Here is a 9,165-nt window from a genome sequence, read left to right on the forward strand (position 1 = left end):
GGAGACTTTTACATGCAAGCAAGGATTAAGAAAGTTGTTTTATAAATAACAGGACAGCAGTGTGTATTGCTAAATTCCTCACTTGCTTCGTGCAGTGACGGCTTTTCCCTGGTGAACCCCTGCCACACAGCTACCGCAGGCGCAACTCTGCTGGGGAACACGGTTGGAGATACTGCGGGCCCGGACTTTTGGCTCTAATGGCAACGTTGATCTGCAGAATTGGAAGTCATCTGTAGACCTGAGTGGATAGAGTAGATGGTGGCCTATGCATTCTGCAAAAAATGCTTGCCAGTGGTGTCGATGGTAAATAACTTATGTCCCATTCAGCTTTGTAAAGTACTATGGTCTAGGAATTTGAGCTGAACAGACTAGTGAAACATTGATTCTCCAGTGCCTATTGCTAAGTGAGACTGCTTTGATCTTTAACCACGTGTCTTAATTATTTATTTTTTAAATCCTCACTGGAGGGTATTTTTACCATTGATCTTTAGAGAGAGAGAGAGAGAGAGAGAGTAGAAAGGAGTGAGCATGGAGAAGAGAGACAAAGAAGGAAACATCGATGTGAGAGAAACACATTAACTGGTTGCCTCCTGCACCCACCCCGACTGGGGCCAGGGATCGAGCCTGCAATCAAGGTACATGCCGTTGAGCAGGAATTGAACTGAGACCCTTTGCTCTGAGGGCTGACACACTAACCACTTAGCTACCCGGTCAAGGTAGACCACTTGTTCTATTTAAGCGAGGAATCAAATCAGCTTTAATTAGGAAATCTTTAGAAACCACTCACGCTGCCCTTTCGCTGCCTCTTAAAAAACAAACGAAGAAGAAAACTAGAAAGACTGCAGCACAGAAACTTCTGCATGTTTCCCAGGACTATAGTAGCAAATCTTAGCACAGCTCTTTTGAGAAAGGATGTAGGAATGAATCTGAATTTTGAATCACCCCTGAGGTATGTGTGAGCATATTTGTTTCGTGTTTCTCTCCCCTGACTTCTTCCATGAATACATGAGACACAATTTGGCCATTGGGTTTGGAGAATAATTTTCCATTTAATTTCTTTGATTGTCAAGCCTGTATTGCCAGAGGCCTAGCAGTACACCTAGTATCCCTGCGTGCTTCTGGAAGGGAGGGATACGATCTGTGAGCCACCCCATTTAAACATCCCTTCCACACACTGTGTGGTCGAAGTTTCTTTACACATTATCGGGAAGGTTAGGGAACTTACCTACCATGATCAATAGTGTATTCCACATGCAGAAAACCCAAACTTAAAAAAAAAACAACGACACCTCTTTTATTTCATTCTTGTGTCCCTCAGAGTCCTACCATAGCTGCTAGCAAGTGGAACTATTTCCTGATTTGAATTTCAGAAGCTCCACTCCTCCTGCCAGTTGGATGATGCTAGTAAGAAGCACAATGTGAGTGTGTGTTTGATTTAACCCTACACTAGAGCAGCTTCAGAATATAGGCTTTGCATGTCCAGTTCCCTACCTAGAAATGGAGCCGTGATCCTGACATTCTCCATCGCCGAGAAGCATTTCCATTGGATTTGTTATTGAAAGGGACAAGTGGGAGTTTCATCATGAAAAGCACACATGTAGTTGGTGGACAAGTAGCCATGTCATTTGCATTTTTGATCACTAAGCGATCACGTCATTTTTTTATTTAAAACTTAAAAGAGAAAATAGCTTACTGATCTTCAGGTCCATTCCTCATGTCCTCCACAGACCATTTCTCAGCGAGTAGGCCAGCCTCTTGAAAAAACCCTGCGTACATTACATCGAGAGTACAAGCTGCCGCTGTTGCCAGAAGCCAGCCTGAGAGGCTGTGTGTTCATTTCACAGTTTGCGAATCCAGTGCCAGGCATGTGATAGAAAGATTAAAATCCTTTCTGATTTCTAAACACCGTGCTACCCTTCAATAGCCAGGAAGTCTGAGTCAACTGAGGAACACTGTAAGGTTTCTTTTTTTATGTAACCAGCCCCACTTGCAGGGAGGGGGGCGGGGCGCTGGGCTGTGGGACACAGGTCTGTGTGCCCATCAGCTAGAGATGCCAGTGGACTAAGCCTGCTTTCACTGAGGACCACACTGGCACGTACTGCTCCGCGTGGTCACTTCCTCACTGGAGAGCTGGCTTGAAATTTTGGGAAAATTTTGGTTGGGCCTTGTTTGCCCTGCTGTGCAGGAAATGAAGGTTTCTAGGCAAAGACTTTACTTAGCGACTAACCAAAATGTTAAATCACGTCACTAGTTCCAGGCTTTGCCACTGTCCGCAGCGGTGCAGTGGGACTGGTCGGGCCAGTCTTCTGAGGGTGCCTGTTCTGAGGGACTTGGAAGCAACCCCAGAGCCTCTTCTCCAAGGGCACGGCTGCCGGCAGGGTGTTTAGAAGCTGCGGCAAGAACTCCTCTGGCACAGGAATCTTCAACAGCTGTCGCTCAAATCCTTGTGTTAAGAGTCTGAATATTGTCACCCAAAAAGTCAAATCATCTTCCATCACCGTGTATTTGGCCCCCTTTACCCTGTACTACCCGCCCCCACCTCCATACAGATCCTGCATCATAGAAATGTTCACTTGACACCTATATGATCTATTAACCAGTGTCTCTCCCAAGAAGTTTAATTAAAAAAAAAAAAAAAAAGTCGGAGCAGCTGCGAATGATCTCTTGTGTGAATCATAGAACTCCTAACAGGGCGAGCTGGACGTAGCTCCTTACTTCCAAGGAGACAGTGCCTGGAGCTATTTGCCAGTCAACGCAGACAGTTTGGAGGGCAAGGAGCTAGACAATGAAGCCAGAGGAAGGAAGGAAAAGGTTTTTAAACAAATAAATGAGTCCTCTGCCCAACTGAGGGGGGTGGAGGGGAAGAACTAGTGCAAACCACTGGGAGTTTTTCAATATGTTACTCCTTGCTTTCTGTGTTTCCACGCACTTGTCAGTCTCTGAGTGGTCTTCTGCCTGACGCTGATTATTCCAGAAAGGCCTACGGATGTGCCGTGGCTGGGACTTTGAGAGCGGTCTGAAACAAAGCCATGGGGATTCCAGGTGCCATTGAACTCGTTGTGCGTCTATCTGAATAACTGTGCCATTTAGGTAATAGCACCAGAGTCATATCCTTCCCTTTTCATTGCCTTTCCATTTATTAATAAAACGGAACATCAGTGGCCTCCTACTCCCAAAGATATTTGGCTCTATTAATTTTAAAATTTGGTCTTATGTAAACAGCATCTAAGGGCCAAAGAATACAATACATCCTATATAATAAGAGGCTAATATGCAAATCGACCCAACGGTCGCTATGACGCTCACTGACCACCAGGGGGCAGATGGTCAGTGCACTCCCACAGGGGTAGCACCGCTCAGCCAGAAGCCGGGCTCACGGCTGGTGAGTGCAGTGGAGGTGGTGGGAGCCTCTCCTGCCTCCACGGCAGTCAGACATCCCCCGAGGGCTCCCGGACTGCAAGAGGGTGCAGGCTGGGCTGAGGCATCCCCTGAGTGCATGGATTTCGTGCACCAGGCCTCTAGTAAAATATATTAGTAGGTTAGTGATATACCCACATGTGGGTTTGTTCCCCAACCATTCTTTCTTCCTATTTTTTTTTAAGATCCAAGTGTCAGGTTACCAAAAAAAAATCAATTATTTAAAGTCCTATTTATTTTATGATCTCCTTTGATCATCCCTGGAATCAGTTCAGTCAAGTAATGAATATGACAGTACTATGACCTTATCAATCCCATTTTCTGCTGGTAATGGTACTTTGTGCCTCACAGAGAAAAGCTTGTTTAGTCATTACAACATCTCTCGGCGTGGGGATCATTATGCCCATTTTCTAGGGAAGCAAACCAAGGCTTAGAGGAATCCAGTAAGTTGCTGAAGACCATCTAGTCTATAAATGGGGTAACATGATTTGAACTTAGAACAGTTACCCAAGATCTTAGCCACTGTGAACATGGGCTTGCAGGTTATGTTTGAGGGTACAGGGCTTAGATGCTGAAGGAAATACAGCAGCAATACAAAAACTCTCTTCCTTTGAGAAGCTTATAATTCAGTGAAATGGGGAGCTCAAGTGCTCACTGTGAATTGTTTGTATTCTCATTGCATGGACGCATTCTTACTGTTCCTTGTTACTGTTTAGAACTCATCCACCCAAGACAAGAACTCGAAGGCTAAGACTTTGCCACATGTGTAAACAGCGCCATTTCTATTTTCGTCATCGTATGAGTACCTTTTCCTGCCTGTAAATGGCACTTAATAGAGTTGACTGATTATATCTGAATCAGTTTTTACTTAGCAAAGAGACAGCGGGCCAGGGTTAACTGACCAGTATCATTATTTATTAAGTTCAGTTCCCATTCGGACTTCTCCTCCACTGGTGAAGATGTGCCACCAGATTTGATCCCAAGCTAGAGAGGTGAAGGGGTCCTTCTTCAAGTAAAGCGTAGCCAGACCATCTGGTTTGCCTTGCTAATTAAATTTGACATATATGAATGGTAAACATTATTTTGGGGTCTGTGGACACATCTGAACTAAAGATGGCAAGAGATGACTCAGATGTATAAAGACTGGCAGAAGCAAGGATAATCCACAAAATGGTAAATCACACATGAAAAAACAAGAACTGATTACAATATAACAATCTGTGTTCATTTCCACTAATAAATAAGCTCCTGTTATGTTCTCTTTATTCTCTATTTGGGTCAAATTACTTCGCCGCTGTATTTCCATTCTTACTAGTACCTATTTGCTGTGATTTCTCCTGGTTTTGACTCTATCTTGTGGCTTTAATCTTGTCTCTAAGTAAATTGCAAACCAGTAAACATATTCTAGTACTGTTCATTATTATAATGCTTGCCTTTATGCTGGGTGCCAAGAGAAGGGACTTCTTTTATTAATTTATCTATCTGAATATGTACTAATAGGAGCCCTAATACACACTTTGATTGTGGTTGGTTGAGTCTAAGAGGTCCAGTTTGGTTCATTCAATTTATTTTGGTCTGTCTACATAACAGTGCCAAACTGCAAATTATGATGGCTTTCTACTCATATTGTTGACCTGACACATGGGAACAAAGAAATTGACCAGAATTTTCTATCCAGTCTGGAGCTCTATGTATACAACAACAATGTATCCTTACAAGCAGTGAAAATTGTTGTCATCATCAGGAAGTTTGGGATCCATGGTGTCAAAGAGAGCCAGACACCAGAAGCTAGAATCAACTGAGGACATGCATGCACATAGCCATGTCTACATTTTCTTTCTATGACAACTTTCAGTCATTGTTTTGGCATCTATTTAAATATTATCAGTAGTTTCCCTGGCCAGTGTGGCTTGGTTGGTTAGGTATGGTCCTGTGCATCAAAAGGTTGTTGGTTCAATTCCTGGTTAGGGCACATGTCCGGGTTTAGGGCTTGAACCTCAGTAGGTATGCAGGAGGGAGCTGATCAATGTTCCTCTCTCACATCAATGTTTTTTTTTTTTCTCTCTCTCTCTCTTTTTCTCTTTCTCCCCACTCCCTCTCTAAAAAAGTCAATAAAAATCTTTAAAAAATCTTAATATATTATTGTCCATCAGAATATAAATAAGATTTTATTGAGTATTGACAAAATTACAGAATCGTTTATGATCTTTACTCAGCTCAAACGTGCAGAACACATTCCTTGTCATTACTTTGGCAACAAGGGAGTTGGCTAGTGTGTTTAAAAATTTTTTTGCCCATGTTTCTGTTGATTTTTCTTCAATCCCACTGGGCCATGGGAACAAGATGTGGTGGGAATCGTGGTTGTGTCAACTAGGAAGCAAAAGTCCTTCCCAGGGATGGGTGGGAGGGAGAAGCATGCCTCAGAGGGTTGATGCTTATCTTGTTGGCCTGTTGGGTCCTCTCAGGGAAGATTTCCTGGGATAAGAAAGCTTATCAGTTGTCCTTGCTGTGCCACGGGATCACACTAGCTGCCCCACTCCAGGCTCATCTGTCTCCCACGTCAGTACCTGTGCCTTGCGTTTCAGCTGAAATCCTCTCTACCCAGAAAAAAACCATGAGGGAAGGGTGTTCCCAATGTTGAGCCCTCAGACCAAACTATAGATATCTGCCCCGACTGGAGGCCTGAAGAAATCCGTTTCCAATGTTGTTCAGTCGAGGTAATGTAAAACCAGCTCTGATGGTTTTCACAGGACAGCTTTCTGTTGTCGCCTCTCTGAGAGCGGCCTACCTGAGGGATTCATCCTCATAACCTGAGGATTTGTTTCAGGTTCATATGATACTGTGGGGACAGTTTGTTAATCTAGGGGGCTCTATGCTTTAGCCTTTTATCCAGATGATGTAGACACAGGTTGACGCTGATGATGGCTTTGATGCCATGTTCTAATGTTGACGGAAATTGGAGGAAGGTCATGCTTTGGAGCATTGAATTGTCCAGAAGTGCCATTTGTCATTTTTAAATGAATTCATTACCTTTCTTATGCTTCCATTTAAAAGTGATTCTTGTGTTTTGCCTATTGTAGAATGCATGTTAATATTAACAAGTTTTGAGAGAAGAATAAAGATGTAAACAGACATCCCCTACATGCTTACCAGCCACAGATAATCATTAAAAATATTTTAGTATATTTTCTTTAAATCTGTTGCTTAGAACATATATATTTATCCTACCTAATAATAGACAAATATGCAAATTGACCATACCTTTGCTATGCCCGCGATTGGCCAGGAGGCACGGGGGGAGGGACTCAGGGTGGCCGGGGTGGCTGATTGGGCTGGCGGGACACTGAGCTCACGTCGCCAGCGGCAGCTCGAGCTCAGCGTCTGCGCCATGGCTGTGCTGCGGCACAGAAGGGGCCTCTGGGGCAGCGAGCTCACGTCCCACCGAGGACCATCAAAAGCGGGGGAGCTGGGTGCCTGTCCGCTCAGGCACCAGGCCTTTCAGAAGCCTTCGCTGCGCCGGAGGCTTCTGAAAGGCCTGGTGCACCAGCGGACAGGCACCCAGCTCCCCCACAATCGAAAGCAAAAGCGTGGGAGTTGGGTGCCTGTCCACTCAGGCACCAGGCCTTTCAGAAGCCTTTGCCGCGCTGGAGGCTTCTGAAAGGCCTGGTACACCAGCGGACAGGCACCTAGCTCCCCCGAGATCGAAAGCAAAAGCGTGTAGGGGACCCTACACGTGCATGATTCAATCATGCACTGGGCCTCTAGTTAATATATATTTGTATATTAAAAATTAAAAATTCCCATATATGTTAACAAAAACCCAACATACAACACAATTTCCATTTGTACAATACATACCTTGTATAGACACACACATACACACAAACACACATGCACATATACAAAGTATGTATTTTGCAAGTGAAATTTTGCTGTATCTTGGGTTTTCATTAACATTATATTGTATAATATAGATGTATAACATATATACATAATATACATATATTTATACACATACACATACAGTATGTATTTTTCAAATTGAAATTATATTGTATCTTATAAAATTTACTTAACATTAGAATTTAATTACTTAGGTGTTGTAACTAGTATCATCATCCACATCTCTGTTTATTTCCTAATAAATAATTCCTAAAAGCCAAAATGTAGTGTCAAAGGGCAAAGCTACTTTTAAGTTTCTTAAAAAATTGCCCTATTTTTCTTCTTTCCTTTTAAATACTATTATTTTGCAGAGACTCTCCTGAAAGATGCCAAGCAAAAATTGTCCACAATCCTCTCTAGAAACCAAATCATTATTTTATTTGGCCATGTCACCTCTGTTCCTTGTCCATGGACTTATTCTAGTATTGATTATTTTCTCAATATAATGGATAAAGTTGTATTTTCTACATTTTCTTCTGTTGTTGTAGCATGCATACTTTCTATGATAACACAGTCTTTTTGTCTTTCTTCCTTCTTCCTTTCTTTTTGCTTTGCCTGCTTCAGAGACACCAATGAATGTAGCTTGACGTGTTCTCTTACTGCTATCTCCATCTCACACAACTTATACAAACATATACACTGATATACAGGAGAATGGACCCTAATTATCTTAGAATGTGGAATCAGGCTATATATGCCTGTGTGTGTACTGGTATGTGTATTATTCTGTATTTTCGTTTTCTCACTGAAATATATTTTGGAGGTCTAATAAAGATATACCTATCTTATTTTTTCAATACTTGAAGGAGGTATAAATTTGCTAAAATTTATTCTAGTATTCTGCTATCAAAAGGCATTCTGTTGTGAAAAGTTTTTAGTACATAAAAACTTTTTTTTCCACTACAAATACTTGTAGACATATATTCTTAGCTGTAGGTGTTTATTTTTATGGTCTAATTTCCAAAAGTAGAATCACTGGTTCAAAGGGTAGGTGTATTTTTGAATGTTAATGGGGTTTCTCAGGTTATTTTCTAAAAATATTATAATAAATCACATTCTCATTATTGATATTTGAGATATAATTTTCCTCACATTTCCAATGCCCTTGTAATTCTCCACTGTCTAATTTTTGCTAGCCTAAGCAAGCATTACTAATTTAACTTTAATTTTCTTGACTTCTAATGAGGTTGAGTATGTTCATATTTTATTGTTTGGATTTTCTTATCTGTTACTTACCTATGTATATCCTTGGCCAATCTCCGCCTTCCCCTCCTCCCGCCTCCCCCCCCCCACCACCCGCCAACATAATTGCTTTTTTTCTCATTAATTTATAAAATATTTCTGAATATTATAGTTTTTTTTATCATATTAGTTGTTCTATGTTTGATTTATTATTTTATTTTATTTTTCTAATTTTCTGCCATAAAATTAAAAAAATAACCTTATGCTATCACACCTACCTTTTTTCCTTTATGGAATCTGGATTTCCTGTCTTATTTAAAATCTCTTCCCATCTATTTTCTTAAATATCTTCTAACTTAAATTCTAATTTCCACTTCTTTCTATTTGTAATATTTTAGTATTTTTTTCCACCTGGAATTTATTGTTATATAAAGGTAGAGGGCCTAATTCTATTTTCTTTTAGATGGATAACCAATTGTATAAGCATCCCATATTCAAGAAACTGTCTTTTCCCTAGTAAATTAAATTTCCACATGTACTATTTTCTGCTTTTTGATTCTTTTCTATAGTCCACTGATCTATTTATCTATTGTCAGGTCTAGGACTCATTTCTTTGAGTATAAT

This window comes from Eptesicus fuscus, chromosome 10 (genome assembly GCF_027574615.1).
Source record: "Eptesicus fuscus isolate TK198812 chromosome 10, DD_ASM_mEF_20220401, whole genome shotgun sequence".
Taxonomy (NCBI): Eukaryota; Metazoa; Chordata; class Mammalia; order Chiroptera; family Vespertilionidae; genus Eptesicus; species Eptesicus fuscus.